Consider the following 16,240-nt stretch of genomic DNA (forward strand, 5'->3'; position numbering starts at 1 on the left):
GGGGAGGGTGTACTTGATGCTGGTTCTAGAAGGGATTATCCATGCTGATTCCACACAGGTCTTAAGAGGATCTAGTTCTCCAAGGGCACTGTAAGTGCTTTGTCGTCCTCTCAGTCTTAGGCACCCCGCACGCAAATGGGGTCCTTTGGGGGAGGATGTTAGAAAGAGCAAGACTCAAAAGGCATATGAGAACTAAAATAGCTCTCTTTTGCGTAGGGATGATTCTAGAGTGAGAAACCATTTAAGTTCCCCTTTCCCCTAATGTTAAGTCCCCTGTGACATGCAAAATTTTATAAATATAGAAAGCAAAACTGAACCTATTTAAAGAAATAGAAAGGAAGGTAAATATTTCTATATCCCCCAAGTGCAAATATGAGACAGATAATTAAAGAAGTTTTAAACATTTCAAATGCCTATTTTTTAAATATGTCGTAGAGTCACATGGTACACCCCTTAAAAGCACAAATGGTACACATTTCTTCCCCTTTTCTAGGCACTCTACTTCTATTCTTCTCTAGATTTAACTACCACACCCAATGTCCCACATCCCCTATATTATATTTGTGTATGTATATATGTGCATATATGTACACACACACACACAGCCTGGTTAAAGGGATTTAATTTATGCAGTCACAGAAGTTGGCTAAAAAATCCTTGCAAGGCTATTGTCACTGTGTTTGATGCTAGAGCTTGAAATCTGCAGGATAGGCAGTTGAGGAGATAAAAGAGAAGAAAGCAAGCTGCGACCCGTGAGCATGGGCTGGAATCCATGAGGATGGACTGGAACCTCTAACAATTCTCACTGCCTCTACTTGGTGTGGGTGTGCTGCAAAAGAAGCTAGTACCCTTCAAGAGCTAAACACGCACCTGGATCCAAGTTTGGAGAAGCTGAAGGAGAAGCCAGGGGAAGGTGGAGCAGTTGCAGGCCAACGAGGTGAGCCAACAGATAAACAATGATATGTGTGAACCACATCCGTGCCTGCTTCTACTTCGTAAGCATCAAAATCAAAATGGCTGTGGCTTTACTTCTGCCTTGCAAATCTCATGCAGAAACGCCTCTTCAGGCCCACCATAACTGGATGCAGACAGAGAAAGGAATTCGGGGAGATACAGTTAAGGCTAGCCAACACATTACAAAGGTATATAAGTAGCATTTTAAAAGTCTTACACAAATACTACTGTACTATGTAGCTCCTTTGCACCTTGCTTAGAGGATGACCTTATCATTATTTATAGATTTGTGTCATTCTTCTTAATGGTGGCACAATGTTGCACTGTGTTTAGGTTGTTCCAGTTCTTTGCTATTTCAAATGATACTGCACTGAATAACCTTATGCATATATCATTTGGCATATGTGCAGGTGTATATGTATGATAAATTCACTTTCTGGGCCAAAGGGTTTCTACACTTAAAATTCTGATATATTGCCTAATTGCTCTGTACAGAGGTTGCATCAATTTGTTCTCCTGTTAAACAAAATATGATAGTTTCTGTTTTTACATATTCTTGTAACACAGTGTCTTTTCAAATCTGTTTATCTTTGCAAACACAGGTAAAAAGCATATTTCAGCATGGCAGTGTGATTATAATTTGCACTATTATTACGACGAATGTGTTTGATCCCTTGGGGATATTTCTGAAAAAGGAAAGGAAAAAGTTTAGAAATTTCAATCTGGATTGAATTCAATATCCATTTAAAAAGTTACCTTTAAATACTGGCCACTCAAAAAAAAAAAAAAAAAAAATACTGGCCCCACTTCTTCCAAAACACCTTAGATGTTAAAGAACCTCTCACTGGTAACAAATGATAATATTGTAAAGCTTCATCATTTTAACAGAAAGCAAGAGAGTAATGTGCAAGCTGGGAGTTGGTAAATCTGGAAACATACATAGGTTTAATTGAGAACAATGTCTTATAAATATGATTTAATACAATTATACATCTTTAGAACAATCTTGAATTGTATTAGTATGAAAAAAAAGGCAGAGATACTAGAAATAAACTTCTAAACTACCCCTGAGTGGTCATTAATACCAGATTTTAAATATATCTACAACCTGGGTGTTCTGTGCAGATCAAAGTTATCAAACACAAGTTTGAGTCAGTATCATAAACCTGTCACTTTTGGAGATGGTGAGATTCTACCATGTTTCCTTTTCCCTTAGTTTTTTTTCATTCTTAGGAAAGGATTGACACTTTACTTGGGAAGTAATTATTTTGAAAAAAATGTCAGGGTGTTCTTAGGTATGTCTGGCATAGTATTAAGGTCCATTTTATAACTCAGATATCTCTGCATGGTTTTAGGTCTTTTAATATTTCTTAGTTGATGGTTATTCAATTTAGTAGGACTTTTTTTAATAGCTCGGCTTTCATTCTCTGAAGTGTTTTCCCGAAGGAACTCTGATCTCTTCCATGGGGAACAGGACTAGCTCCCTCCTGGGAAAGTTCCTTTCGAAAATAAGTGGGTAAGACATAGAAAGCAAACTTATGGTTACCATAGGGGGAAGCGAGGGAGGGATAAATTTGGAATTTGGGATTAACAGAGAAACACTACTGTCCATAAAACAGATAAACAAGAACCGATTGTATAGCACAGGGAACTAAATTACAATATCTTATAATAACCTATAGTGGAAATGAATCCCTGTAATTTATCCACCCTTCAACAACAACAACAATGAAGTACGTAGCCAGTTCACATGGCTGGTGTTTATGGTGGTATTACTCTTTTTTTTTTTTTTAATTTAATTTTTTTTTTTTTTTTTTGGTCTTTTTGTCTTTTCTAGGGCTGCACTCATGGCATACAGAGGTTCCCAGGCTAATTGGAGCTATAGCTGCCGGCCTAAGCCAGACCCACAGCAACGCGGGATCTGAGCCACATCTGTGACCTACACCACAGCTCACGGCAATGCCGGATCCTTAACCCACAACCTCATGATTCCTAGTCGGATTCGCTAACCACTGAGCCACGATGGGAACTCCAACTATCCTATACTCTGGTTTCTCTTCAGATCATATAAATCTTTCACCTTTTACGTTTGCTAAAAATACTCCGGGAACACTACCGATGTGTCTGTGTGAAGTTGATATTAATTACGTCTTCTGGTAAGTGTAGAGGATGTTTTATTATGGCAACTCATCAGTGATAAGTATGTATGAGTGGAAGGAACACATTAATACTTAGCCGTCATACATACCTATTTGTTTTGCCTGTGAAATAAAAATTTCCTTTTGACTGTGGTCAAGGAGAGTCCTCATTCTAACAGTGGGCTAACTCTTATTAGGAGAGCCAAGAATTGTGAAGGGTTTATGATTTTTAACCTGCTTTCGAGCTAACGGGTTAGTCTGTCTGTTTCCTAGATGTTAGAAGAAGACAAACTTCCTGGGTCAAAAACGAAGGACTTCATTACTCATGGCACAGTAAGCTGCAAAATGTTCATGATCTCATTCACTCCCCTCGCCCCCAAGTCCACAGGGGCAGTGCAGAGGCAGGCCCAAGGGAATGATATGTACACAGTGGGTTTGTGTTATAGCTGCAGACTGTGAGCTTAGGAACCACTAATCTTTTAAGGGGGTTGCTTGCTAACCTGCCCAAACGTTGCCCTGGACAGAAGCATCTTTATTATCTTGCACAGCAAACATATCTTCCCTCTGTCCTGCAGGGAGACACTATCTTTATCTTCTAAGGCTGTTCATTCGAACAGATATTCCAGAATAAAAGCTGCCACAAGATGAACAGAAACACAAAGAACTCATGGAGAACTGTTTGCCAACAAGAAGTAGGGATATTTCCCCAGCCGATTATTAGGTCTGAGTTCCTATTTTTCTTCTGCATTATGTTTTCTGGCCTAAGCATATCCAAGACATCATTCTCTGGCTGAAGTATCACGTTCTGCTAGCAGGTATCTTTTATATGTGTACAGGATTGGTTGGGAAAGATTCTGGATTAGGAACATAGGATATGGAGAACTATAACAATTCTCTACCTAAGTCCTGGTCAAATTATCAGAATCAAATGAGGCTGAGAGCACTGAATGTCTTACTTGGCTTCCTGGGGAAGCTTCAAATGCCCTTAAGTCTTCTTAGATGTTAAGTTACATCCAAGTAGTGAGGAAAGGACTCCCTGGCACCAAATATGGCCGTGAAGACAGATGTTTTAATGAACTTGAGAAATTGTGGATTTGGATACAAGTGGCACTTTTTGCTACTCTGTGATGAGCTTAAGAGTCTCAAAGACATCCAGGCCGTTGAAAAGACTGTGCAGAAAAAAAGTGATTTTCAGGGACAGAAGTATCTTGCCCATAAGAAAACACATCACATACACCAACTGCCTGAAATGGCTAACCTTTGTCTAAGGATGCAAAACAGACTTTCTTGGAGTTCTCAGTAAATCCCTGAGGTGATAGGGAACACTGAACACAGTGAATATTTAAAGAAAGGGTCTCTTCGGCACTTCTGCCAATAAAATATTCTCTAAGTCAAAGAGTACCTTCACCTCTCAGCTTCTTAATAATGAAAGTGCTGGTCAGGGCAGCAGGCTTCAGGCATCCTCAGTGTTAGTTAAAGACTGACCAGTGCATGTATAGCTTCTAGGAGAGTATTCTTTTCTCACTCTTTAAAAAATTAATTTCCATCTTTATTAGGTAGAGAATTGTTACAGTTCTCCATATCCTAGGCTCAGAAAAAAAAAAAAATTCCTAAACTTGAGAACCTCTCACTTTTCCAAACCAGAGAGAAATGGTAACTGTTTCTCCCTGGAGAATGGAAGGCTTTTATAGTTATATTATGGACAGGGAAGAATTCTTCTTTTTCTTCATTTTTGACAAATAATTCAAAAATTATTGATAGTATGATGTAAAAATATTAGAGGAAATTTTGAAAAGGGGAAATAAGTCCCTTATAATCATATTGCCTGAACATAGCACTTTTCTCATTTTTGAATGTTGCCTGTTGGCCTTTATTTAAATACATGCATATTTTTGGCAATGTTGCAAGAGATGTTTATAGCAAGTACCAATTCAATTTATGGAAATATCATGCTAAGTTCTTAAGAAATGGGCATTTTCTTTAAACATCATCAGCTGTTGTTAGTGTGTTTTAAAAGCTATGCCTTAACTTACAGCTTACCTATTATCTTATTTTACTAGAGGGAATAAATACATTTTCTTCGGACTATAGCCACTCAGAGCAGTTGCTTTCAGTGATAATCTCAGTTTTTATAGAGAAACTCCGTTACCATCCCCCTTGTTATCTGGTCTGACATGTAAACATGCATTCAGTTAACCTAAAAGTTGTACCAGACTGTTAAAGAATAAATTGAACAGGAGTTCCTGTTGTGGCTCAGGGGTTAATGAACCTGACTAGTATCCATGAGGATGCAGGTTGGATCCTTGGCCTTGCTCAGTGGGTTAAGGATCTGGCGTTGCCGTGGGCTGTGGTGTAAGTTGCAGACATGGCTCGGATCTGGCGTTGCTGTGGCTGTGGTGTAGGCCGGCAGCTACAGCTCCAATTTGACCCCTAGCCTGGGAAACTCCATATGCCACAGGTGTGGCCCTAAAAAGAAAAAAAAAAAAAAAAAAGAAAGAAAAGAAAAAGAATAAATTGAACAGAAATTTCAAATTGCTGCTTGAGATTGTGATCTGATCTGTCAGAAGATAATGTTTGCCCAAAATATTATTAAAATACAAGCTTCACAACAGTTTTTTTTTTTTTTTCTTTTTGCCTTTTCTAGGGCTGCTCCCATGGCATATGGAGGTTCCCAGGCAGGGGTCGAATTGGGGCTGCAGCCGATGGTCTACGCTGGAGCCACAGCAACGCGGGATCCGAGCCGCGTCTACAACCTACACCTCAGCTCACGGCAACACAGGATCCTTAACCCACTGAGCAAGGCCAGGGATCGAACCTGTCTCTATAAATTTGCCTATTCTAGGCATCTCGTACAAGTGGAATCATAGAGTATTGATCCTTTTGTGTCTGGCTTATTTTGCTTAGCATATTGTTTCTAAAATTCATCCTATTAGAGCATGTATCAGAATTTCCTTCTTTTTTATGGTTAAATAATATTGCACTGTGTGTATAGACACCACATTTTGTCAATCTGCTCATCTGTTAATAGATACTTGGACTGTTTCTACCTCCTCGCTATTGTGAAGAATGCTGCTATGAACATGAGTGTACAAGTATCTGTCTGAGTCCCTGGTTTCCCTCTGTTGGACATATACCTAAAACTGGAAATACTGGTAATTTGCACTTTTCTTCTTTGGTCTTTTTAGGGCCATACCCATGGCATACGGAAGTTCCCAGGCTGGGGTTAAATTAGAGCTGTAGCCACTGGCCCATACCACAGCCCCAGCAACGCCAGATCTGAGCTGTTTTCGACCTACACCACAGCTCACAGCAATGCAGGATCCCTAACCCAGTGAGCAAGGCCAGAGATCGAAGCTGCGTCCTTATGGATACTAGTCAGTTTCGTTTCTGCTGAGCCATGGTGGGAACTCCCACTGGTAATTTGTAGTTTTAAATAGGATATTTCTACATGTATTTCATTAACGGAATTGTGTCGCATGATGTGCAGGCAGTGAGATGGGGCTGAGGAGGAGAGATAGGAGAGAAGGAGCCAAGGACCCTTGATGAGAGGGCCACTGCAGGCAGAAGAGATGGGGCAAAGAAGATAAGATTTTAATTTCTTCCCCCAGCCTCCATAGTAGAGGAAAGAAAGAAAATGTGGACTGGAAAAAAAGTAGTGAGTGAATCCACTTATAGTATCTGTTACAATATACATCGAAGAAGATGAACTGAGATTGTGTACTCCCACAGCAGGCACCATGGGTAAGAACTGACTTCCTACCCTACCCGACCCTATCCTACCCTAACCCTAACCCTACGGTAACTATAATGTTGGTATTCTGTAAATTCAAACTCAGTCTTGTCCTTTTTTCCCGAATCTAATTTTGAATGATTTTATGACTTAAAGGAACTGCCTCATCTAGTTTCAGTGGGACTTTAGATAAATCTGCTTTTGATAGGTAATTGCCCATGGTTTGGTTTATATAAAATAGGCTTTTCAACAGAAGGGGGGCACTCAACTGTAGATAAAAGATAATTAAATGATAATTAAATTTGGGTGGTTTAGCAATAGCAATACAAACAGGGAAGGGCCAAGATGGCATTTTGGAAAGGAAATCATTTCTATTAGAATACTCAATGAGAAAACACAACTAGTTTTGTTTAAAGATTACTATTCAAAGATTACCATTCAATTACTCCAACATTTGCTGTTTGACTTACCTAAGGACATTCATTTGTCACCAGAAGTTTGGGAATAGGATCTAGCCACCGCATTTGTAGACATTAGACATTCAGGAAGAAGGTTTATGCTTATCTTAGATATAAAATTTAAATTTCCATTATTCAGGGGAAAATCATCAAGGTAACAATCTTATCAATGATGGATGCAAGAATGGAATGAAGGATGGAAAGATCAAAGCATGAGTTAAGCGTTTTGTACTAGTCCGACACATATACAGCTAAAGAAAGAGGAGGGTAAGGGTGTTAGGATACAGCTCGTTAGGATACAGCTCAGATGCATGTAGTAGAGCCCCAAATAACAGTGGGTTGGAGAGAGGTCTGTTTCTCTCTTGGGAAGATGGTCCAGAGCAGGATGGTGGCTCTGATTCATAAAGTCATCGAGGGTCCTTGGCTCCTTCTCTCCTGTTTCTTTGCCATCCCAAGCAGCAGGATGGAAATAGAAGAAAGGGTGAAGGATGACACATCCCTTACCCTCTAGAATGTGACAAGAAGTCAATCTCCACTGTGCCCAGGATTTAGACACATGGCCACACCTTGCTGCAAGGGCATCTGGGAAATAAGGTTTTTATTCTGATGGCCATTTACCCAGCTAAAAATTAGGGGCACTATTATTTTAAAAGGAGAAAATGGATTTTGAGATACAATGAATAGTCTTTGCTACCACAAAAGTGTTGCTTTATAGGAAGTTCCCCTTGTGGCACCGTGGAAATGAATGGGACTAGTATCCTTGAGGATGCAGGTTTGATCCCTGGCCTCACCCAGTGGGCTGGGGATCCGGCGTTGCTGTGATTTATGGTGTAGGTCATAGACCTGGCTTGGATCCCACGTTGCTGTGGCTGTGGCCAGCAGCTGTAGCTCCAATTCGACCCATGGCCTGGGAAACTTCCATATGCTGTGGATGTGGACCAAAAAAGAAAAAAAAAGGAGTTCCCGTCGTGGCGCAGTGGTTAACGAATCCGACTAGGAACCATGAGGTTGCGGGTTCGGTCCCTGCCCTTGCTCAGTGAGTTAACGATCCGGCGTTGCCATGAGCTGTGGTGTAGGTTGCAGACACGGCTCGGATCCTGCATTGCTGTGGCTCTGGTGTAGGCCAGTGGCTACAGCTCCGATTAGACCCCTAGCCTGGGAACCTCCATATGCCGTGGGAGCGGCCCAAGAAATAGCAAAAAGACGAAAAAAAAAAAAAAGAAAAAGAAAAAGAAAAAATAATTGTTCTGTAGAAAATAGAACAATTATTTTGAAGCAAACTTGAAAAATTTGGAGTTGGAGGAGATCTTGGGTTTGTACAGTGAATCCCTCCCATTGTCTTGAGAGATTAGTAATCCATTTCTCCTTATGAGCTTTGGGACTTTAAAGTACATGGACAGAGCCAGCTATAGCACTGCGTTAGTCATTCTCCTGGGCAAGGCAGGCTCCCAAATAATTATACTATCATGAGAAACACAGAATAAGCCCTCCCTCTGACTGTACGTGCTACTGCAGACTAGATTAGTTCTCTACAACGGCCAGTTGTTTTCTGTGAAGAGGATGGCAGCCACATCCTCCCCCTGTAAATTTTTTGTGTACCTGTTCACCTTTCTAATGCGATACACAGAATAGTGAAAACTAGGACACAACTGTGGTGCAGGAGGAGTCATAGAGAAAGGAACCAGTGGGTCAGCCGGAGAGGAAAAGTTTCTGCGGAGCCTTGGGATGGACCATGGAGAGAGAGGGCCTCTCTCATCAAATTGTCAGTATCACTTCCATCCTCATTCTTAGCTGTTGCCCTGGATCCTGGCTGTAAGGCAGGAAGGTAACCAGGAAGGGGGAAGACAGCTGATTATGAGCAAAAGGAAATGTTTCCCTCTCCCTAGTGAAAGTGAACCAGGTCTGGGGACCCGTGGCTCTCACACATCAGAGGAAACTGAGGCAGGCATGCCTCTGAAGGGGCAGACATGAGGAACTTAACTTCAAGGTGACCTCACAGAAAAGTAGGAGGTGGAGCGATGTGGGGAATGACAGCAAGAACAGGAGTAATGGATGTGCCACAGCACGGAGGAAATCTAATCGAAAACCCCCACACAGTCAGTCTTTATAAGGTCCAGCCTCCTTCAACCCCGCTGAGACCTTCTGTCCACCAGCCTTGGCTTGCTTCCCCACTTCTGCGAAGTCTGCCCCGTGTCCTTACTCTTCACCTCACTCAGATTGGATTCTGTGGTTCATCTCTCCAAACACACCCTTACATGATATTCAGTCTATCTGCCCTTCTCTCCATATTTCCCTGGCAAAACTTCAACCTGATTAAACCTCATAGTCCTGCCCACCCCCTGCCTGCTTCCAAGTGGCCGGCTGTGGCTGGGGGGAGCCCACAGGGGAGCCCACAGCTGCCTGCCCTGCACATCAGTGAGTCTGTCTTTCCGAACTGACGATCTTATACCCATTCCTCTCTCATCAAATTGTCAGTATCACTTCTGTTCTCACTCAGAGCTGTTGCCCTGCCTCCTTTTTTCATTGAATGAAAAAACAATCAGCAGAGAATGACCTCAGAATCTTCAAACATACCTGCACTGATGGCCACACATGCTCTGCTTCCTGATGGTTGCAACGAACCAGCTCCCACCGCAGGCACTGATGATGCTCTGGGCTCTCCCTTCTTGCCCCCTCAAGGTCTTGCTCCTACACCGATCCCCTTTCTCTGTTTCATTACTGTCTCCTCTCTACTGGGTCTGACCCACTAGCATACTAGTATGTGGTAATATTTCCCAGTTAAGAAAGTGTCTCCTTGAGCCCATGGCCTCCTCCATCACTGGCTCCATTCCTCTGCTCCCCTGGACTGCAATGCTCCAGAAAAGGGGTGTCTTTGAAGTACCGTATTGACTGGGACTTTTCCTGTGGTCCTGGAATTGATGATTAGGGCCAAAGATGGGGACAAAGGAGAATGAATTAAGGGGTGGTTTAACGTGTCTCTTTTGTTCCAACTATCACTTCACTTTCCCTAACAATTGTTAGCCTTAAAAAAAAAAAAAAAAAAGAATCACATGGGTCGAGTTGTCAGCCTAGTGGGGAGGTCTGTAATTTTTTCTCCTCTACCTTTAAAGCAAGTGGGGGTGGGGGGAATTAAAGAGATTCATTTGTGACCTCAAGTTGGGGAGAACAGCATCCCATTCTCCAGCTGGGCATCTGTCTCCCTCTGCCCATCTGAGAGGGGGAGAGGGGACTGGAGAGAGGTCAGGGCAGAGACAAGGCTGCACTGGGATATCCTGTTTTCCCCTGTGGGAAGTGTCAGAATTTTGTGGGTCAAGGTAACCCAGGGGAAGGTTTTGAACCTCCTCCCCCACCGCCAGGACGGTAGGGATTGGAAGAGATCTGAGCAGAAGTAGTACCTCCCACTTCAGGAAACTGGCAATTGGGAGGTCTCTTTGGGATCCCCCGAGGAACTCATGCATGTGTCCCAGAGAGAGCTACCACCACACAGATGACATCTGTGGCCAGGAGGAGGCGGCTAGAGAGGCAGAGACAACCAACAGGGGAGGAAGCTACAGTCTCTTCTTCCCTGTCTGTCTCTCACTTCTGACCCTGGGAACAGGGAGGAGGAGGCCAGAAAAAGCACCCTGGACTCCACCAGCCCACCTCCAATCCTAGGTGAGAAAGGTTGGGGAAAGAACAGACCCCTCCCAGTCCGTACTCCAACCCCTGGAGCCTGATAGCCATGTGGGGGTCGGCAGGAATGAGATTTAAATCATTGATGAGCTTGGTGTTTTAAATTGGATAGAGTTAGTAACTGGAAGTAACCAGAAAGTTATGACATCTGCTCAGTATTTCATTAAGTAATGGGAAAATGAAATTCAACTGGAAAATGATTGAAAGCAATGGTTAAAGAAAATTAAAACTGCTGTTTGTATCTAACTGAGTCTAGATTTCTCAATAAACCAGTTGTGTCTATACTTGTTTCTTCTTTCTCATATCTTGTTCTTTCTCTTCATTTTTTTTTTAAAAATTAAATGTATTTTTATCAAACTAATATGTATAAGTATAGTTTTAAAGAGCCATATACCTAGTTCTAAACATTCAAAAAATTTTGAACAATCAATACTTTTACAAGGCTTATAATAAGGAAATTACCCATCCAATTTCTTTATATCAAAGGGACTATTTTATTTACATATATATATAAAATGACGGTAAAGAAAGCCTAGAAAGCAAGCAAGCAAGCCAGTCAGCAAGCAAGCAAGCCACTGCCTCTGATGGGAGGAAATTGGATAATTTATTTGTTTGAAGCCTTGTGACCTATTTGATTTTTAAAGACACACACATATTTCTTGATTTTTCCATTTTATATATTATCTATTGAGTTCTCCCTGTAAAAATAAAGAATTAGGCAGTTCCCATTGTGGCTCAGCAGTAACAAATCCGACTAGTATCCATGAGGAAGCAGGTTTGATCCCTGGGCTCACTCAGTGGGTTAAGTATCTGGCATTGCTGTGAGCTGTGGTGTAGATTGCAGACTCAGCTCAGATCCCATGTTGCTGTGGCTCTGGCGTAGGCCAACGGCTACAGCTCTGATTTGACCCCTAGACTGAGAAATTCCATGTGCCATGGGTGTCTTTTTAGAAGGCCCTAAAAAGACAAAAAAAAAAAATTAGCTTTTTAACCCTATTTCTTTTCCTACCATCCTCTCAATATGTATCTATTACAATTTTGGTTAAATCAGTATTCATTACTGGGGATCAAGATGGCAGAGGAGTAAGACATGGACCTTCCCCCACAAACACATCCAAAAAAAAAAATCTATATGTAGAATGATTCTCATAGAACATCTACTGAACACTGGCAGAAGTCCTCAGATTTCTTAAAACAGCAAGAAAACCTCCGCATAACTGGGTAGAATAAAAGAGAGAAAGAAGAGAAAAAGAGGAATCAGAATGGGACTAGCACTCCTGAGAGGGATCTGTGAAAGAGGAAAGGAATCTGCACCCTGGGAAGATGAGCCACGACAGAGGTGGAGCCTCAAAGCCTCGGAGAAAAGAGCAGCAGCCAGTTTGAGGAGGGAAAAGCAGAGAGAGAGCATATAGAAGCTCCCAGGCTAGGGGCTGAATTGGAGCTGCAGCTGCTGGCCTATGCCACAGCCACAGCCACAGCAATGCAGGATTCAAGCTGTTTCTTCAACTTACAGCACAGCTCATGGCAATGCTGGATCCCTAACCCACCTAGTGAAGCCAGGAATCAAACCTGGATCCTCATGGATCCTAGTCAAGCTTGTACTGATGAGCCATGACAGGAACTCCAAGAAGGACACTATTTAATGATAAAAGGATCAATTCAAGAAGAGGCTATTACACTTATAAACATATATGCCCCTAATATAGAAGCATCCAAATACACAGAACAAATACTAACAGACTTAAAAGGAGAAATTGATAGGAATATAATAATAGTAGGAGACTTTAACACTCCACTCACATCAATGGACAGATCTTCTAGACAGAAAATCATAGGGCAACAGATATCCTAAATGACACAATAGAACAGTTATACTTAATTGATATTTTCAGGACATTACATTAAAAAAACAACAACCCAGAATATACTTTTTTTTTTCAAGTGCACATGGAACATTCTCTAGGATTGACCACATGTTGGGGCACAAAACTAACCTCAGCAAATTTAAGAGGATAGAAATTATTTTAAGCATCTTCTCTGACCACAATGGCATGAAACTAGAAGTCAACCACAAGAAAAGAACTACCATATGATACAGCAATCCCACTCCTAGGCATATATCCAGACAAAACTATAATTCAAAAAGATACACACACCCCTTTGTTCACAGAAGCACTATTCACAATAGCCAAGACATGGAAACAACCTAAATGTCCATTGACAGACATTCAGATTAAGAAAATGTGGTACATATTATATACAATGGAATACTACTCAGCCATCAAAAAGAATGAAATAATGCCATTTGTAGCAACGTGGATATGACTAGAGATTATCATACAAAGTAAGGAAGAGAAAGACAAATACCATATGCTATCAATTATATATGGGATCTAAAATATGGCTCAAGTGGACCTATATACAAAACAAAAACAGACTCAGAGACATAGACAATGAACTTGTGGTTGCTGGGGAGATGGGGGTGGGAATGTAATGGACTGGGAATTTGGGGTTAGTAGATGCAAACTATTACATTTAGAATGGATAGACGACAAGGTCCTACTGTATAGCACAAGGAACTATATCCAATCTCCTGGAAAATAATATTTTAAAAATACATATATATGCTTGAATGAGTCACTTTGCTCTACAGCAGAAATTGGTACAACTTTGTAAATAAACTATACTTTAATGAAAAATTTTAAAAATTCATTGTTACCGTGACTAGTAAAAAGTCATAATTATAATTGAGACTTTCAATGTACTATGATTGTGTTCTCTTTCTTATAAAATCATTTCCTCCTTTTCTCCTTTGCTTGATTTTCTCTGCATTATTAACAATTTATCCCCAAGCTCTTGGCTAGAAGTGTAAGGAAGCTAATACATGTTTCTTTTCATTTCTTTTTCTCAGAAACATCCTTCCTGGAGTTCTCTGCCCTCATACTCTAATCTGAGCTTATTGCTTTCTAGGCCAGCTGCATGGATGTTATCCTGAAAGTCCCTTGCTGTTCTCCTGGCAATTCTCTCTAGGCTTCCTCTGTTAAGTTCCTTGACTCTTGGGTCCCTTTTTCTTGGTTTACCTTCTTGTTTTGATGGGATACATCCTCTAGTACCTTTCTAAGAAGGTATGCATAGGTAGTAAATCAAGACTGTACAATGGAAATCTTTATTTGGCTCTCATGTGGTTGATGTGGTTCTCCCAGTCCAGAGTTCCTATGGCTCATCTTCTCTAGGTTAATAGTCTTTTGATTGGATGGTGGATGGTCACTCACCCAGATGTTTGGGGGCAGAGGAGGGTATCTAGGAAACTTTTTATTCTTATATTCTTGCTTTTAGCTCCTTCTACCACCTCCACCTTCATAAGTAACTGGTATCTTCAATTCCTGAGCCTTTCTGAACCCTCCTCATTTGGTGTGAATGAGATCTTCTCTTGTTCCCCCAGACTATTGGTACTTTGCTTTCAATTTTCTCTGGGTTGCTAGATTAGTTATCACCCATCCATCTGCTTTCCAGATTCTAAAATTTTATTGACATCTCTTATATGCTCTCATCACCTCTCCTATTCTCTCCATTCCATAGTTTTATGTAATTAAAACACTTTATTGTCATTTAAGTGGGAATTTAAGAGGAAACAGAAGTAAATGCAGCCATTCAGTTCTCCATTCAGCCTAGAATTCTCCATCCTCTTAGCCCTCTCCAACCTTTCATCCCCATCATTTTGCTGAAACTGTTCTTATCAAGGTCAAAATCTTGCCTAATCCAATAGTCGATTTTCAATCTTGATCTTACTTGAATTCTCCGTAGGATTTGGTACAATTAATCACCTCTACTGTTTGCATCACCCTTCTGTCTTTCTTGCTCTCAGTCTCCTTTCTTGATTCCCCTCTCTTACCTTTAAATTCTGCAGTGCCATAGGCTCTGTCCTCTACCTCCCCTGCTTCTTCTCTCTTTATCTTTTCCTGGATGACATGCAGTCCTATGGGATTAAACACCACCTACATGCCAGTATCTTCCAAAATATATCTTCAGTTTCAATCTCTGCAACACCCTGGGGCTCCATACTTAACCTTATTCCATCTTTCTAGCCAACATTTCCAATTGAGAGTTCAAAGTCATCTTTGGTTGGACTTCTTCAATATAGAACTTGAGTTTATCCTTCAAACCTGCCTCCTACCTCCATCTTCTCCACTTTAGTGTATTACCTAGATTTTGCTCAGGCTGAACACCCAGGAATCATTGCTGCTTAATCTATTTCCTTTATACCTACATCAGTCTAGCCACAATTTATGGCAATTCCACCTTCAAAATATATCCTGGTCAGACAACCTCTCATCACTTCCCCTTGCTGACCCAAGTCACTCCCATCTCTCATTTGGACACCTAAAACAGCCTCCTGTCTCCTGGCCTTTCTCCTATACCTGCAGTCTATTTTCTGCACAGCAGCAAGACTGCTCTATATAAAGAGCAAGTCAGCAGTGTCACCCCTACTCATAACCATCACACTTTGAATGAAGCCATCTCCTCACCAAGGTTGACACAAGGTTGGCATGAACTGGCTTCCACCTCCCTCTTCATGTCACTCTCACTCTGTTGCAGCCAAACCAGCCTTCTCTGGATGTTCCATATAAGATTAACCCTCTCCCCCCCTCATCAGTCTCCATCCCCTTAGAAAGCCTGCTTCCCAAGATCCCCATGCCCCTGGAGACAGTTCTCAGTGGTGACTACTGGTGAGCTTGCTGTGGGGAGGGAGTGGTCATAATATCTGGCCCTGAATATACCATAAACAGGAGGGAGAGTGGCTAGAAAATGTAATATGGTCAATATCGATAGTTAGAAGCCACATAAACAAAAGATTTTTGGGTCCTCAGTAATTTTTAAGAGTGTAAAGGAGTCCTGAGACCAAATTGTTTGTGATTCTCTGTATTAGAGCCTGGGGTGGTGAGGAATTTATATACTATGGGATCCATGCAAAAATAATCAGTGCCATGGGTGCAAGCTGGCTTTCTGGGAAGCATCAAGACATAACTCCAGGGAGGCACAAGTCCGAGCCTGAGAAGACCCTCAGGGACTTTGGGAATCTGGCCTCTGGGCATCCTCCTTGAAACAGGGCCACGAGGTGATGCCAAGGCTCTTGGGGGGCAGTGTTGGCCTGTACCAATCATTGGTAGCAGGCTTCTTTTTATTCTTTGAACCCCAGGGAGACCCTTTTGGAGGTTCTACTGCGTACTCCCACTCTTACAAACATAATATCCTGTTAGGAGCCTGGGAAATTAGAATTGGGACTATGT

At 41.5% G+C, this 16,240-nt stretch overlaps 1 long non-coding RNA gene across 2 annotated transcripts in view; it reads right to left on the reverse strand.

The window, feature by feature from the left end:
* Positions 1–607: 607 nt before the first annotated feature.
* The window catches only part of LOC102167754 (uncharacterized), a 50,729-nt gene continuing 35,096 nt past the window's right edge, over positions 608–16,240 (reverse strand). For both annotated transcript variants that reach the window (XR_002342706.2, XR_014841893.1), the window contains one exon: positions 608–1,078. This is a non-coding gene — a long non-coding RNA (uncharacterized LOC102167754). The remainder of the gene's footprint in view (positions 1,079–16,240) is intronic.

This window comes from Sus scrofa, chromosome 3 (genome assembly GCF_054392235.1).
Source record: "Sus scrofa isolate SSC_HxYL_T2T_F1_AM1 chromosome 3, Sscrofa_HxYL_maternal_Yorkshire_Landrace_v2.0, whole genome shotgun sequence".
Lineage (NCBI taxonomy): Eukaryota > Metazoa > Chordata > Mammalia > Artiodactyla > Suidae > Sus > Sus scrofa.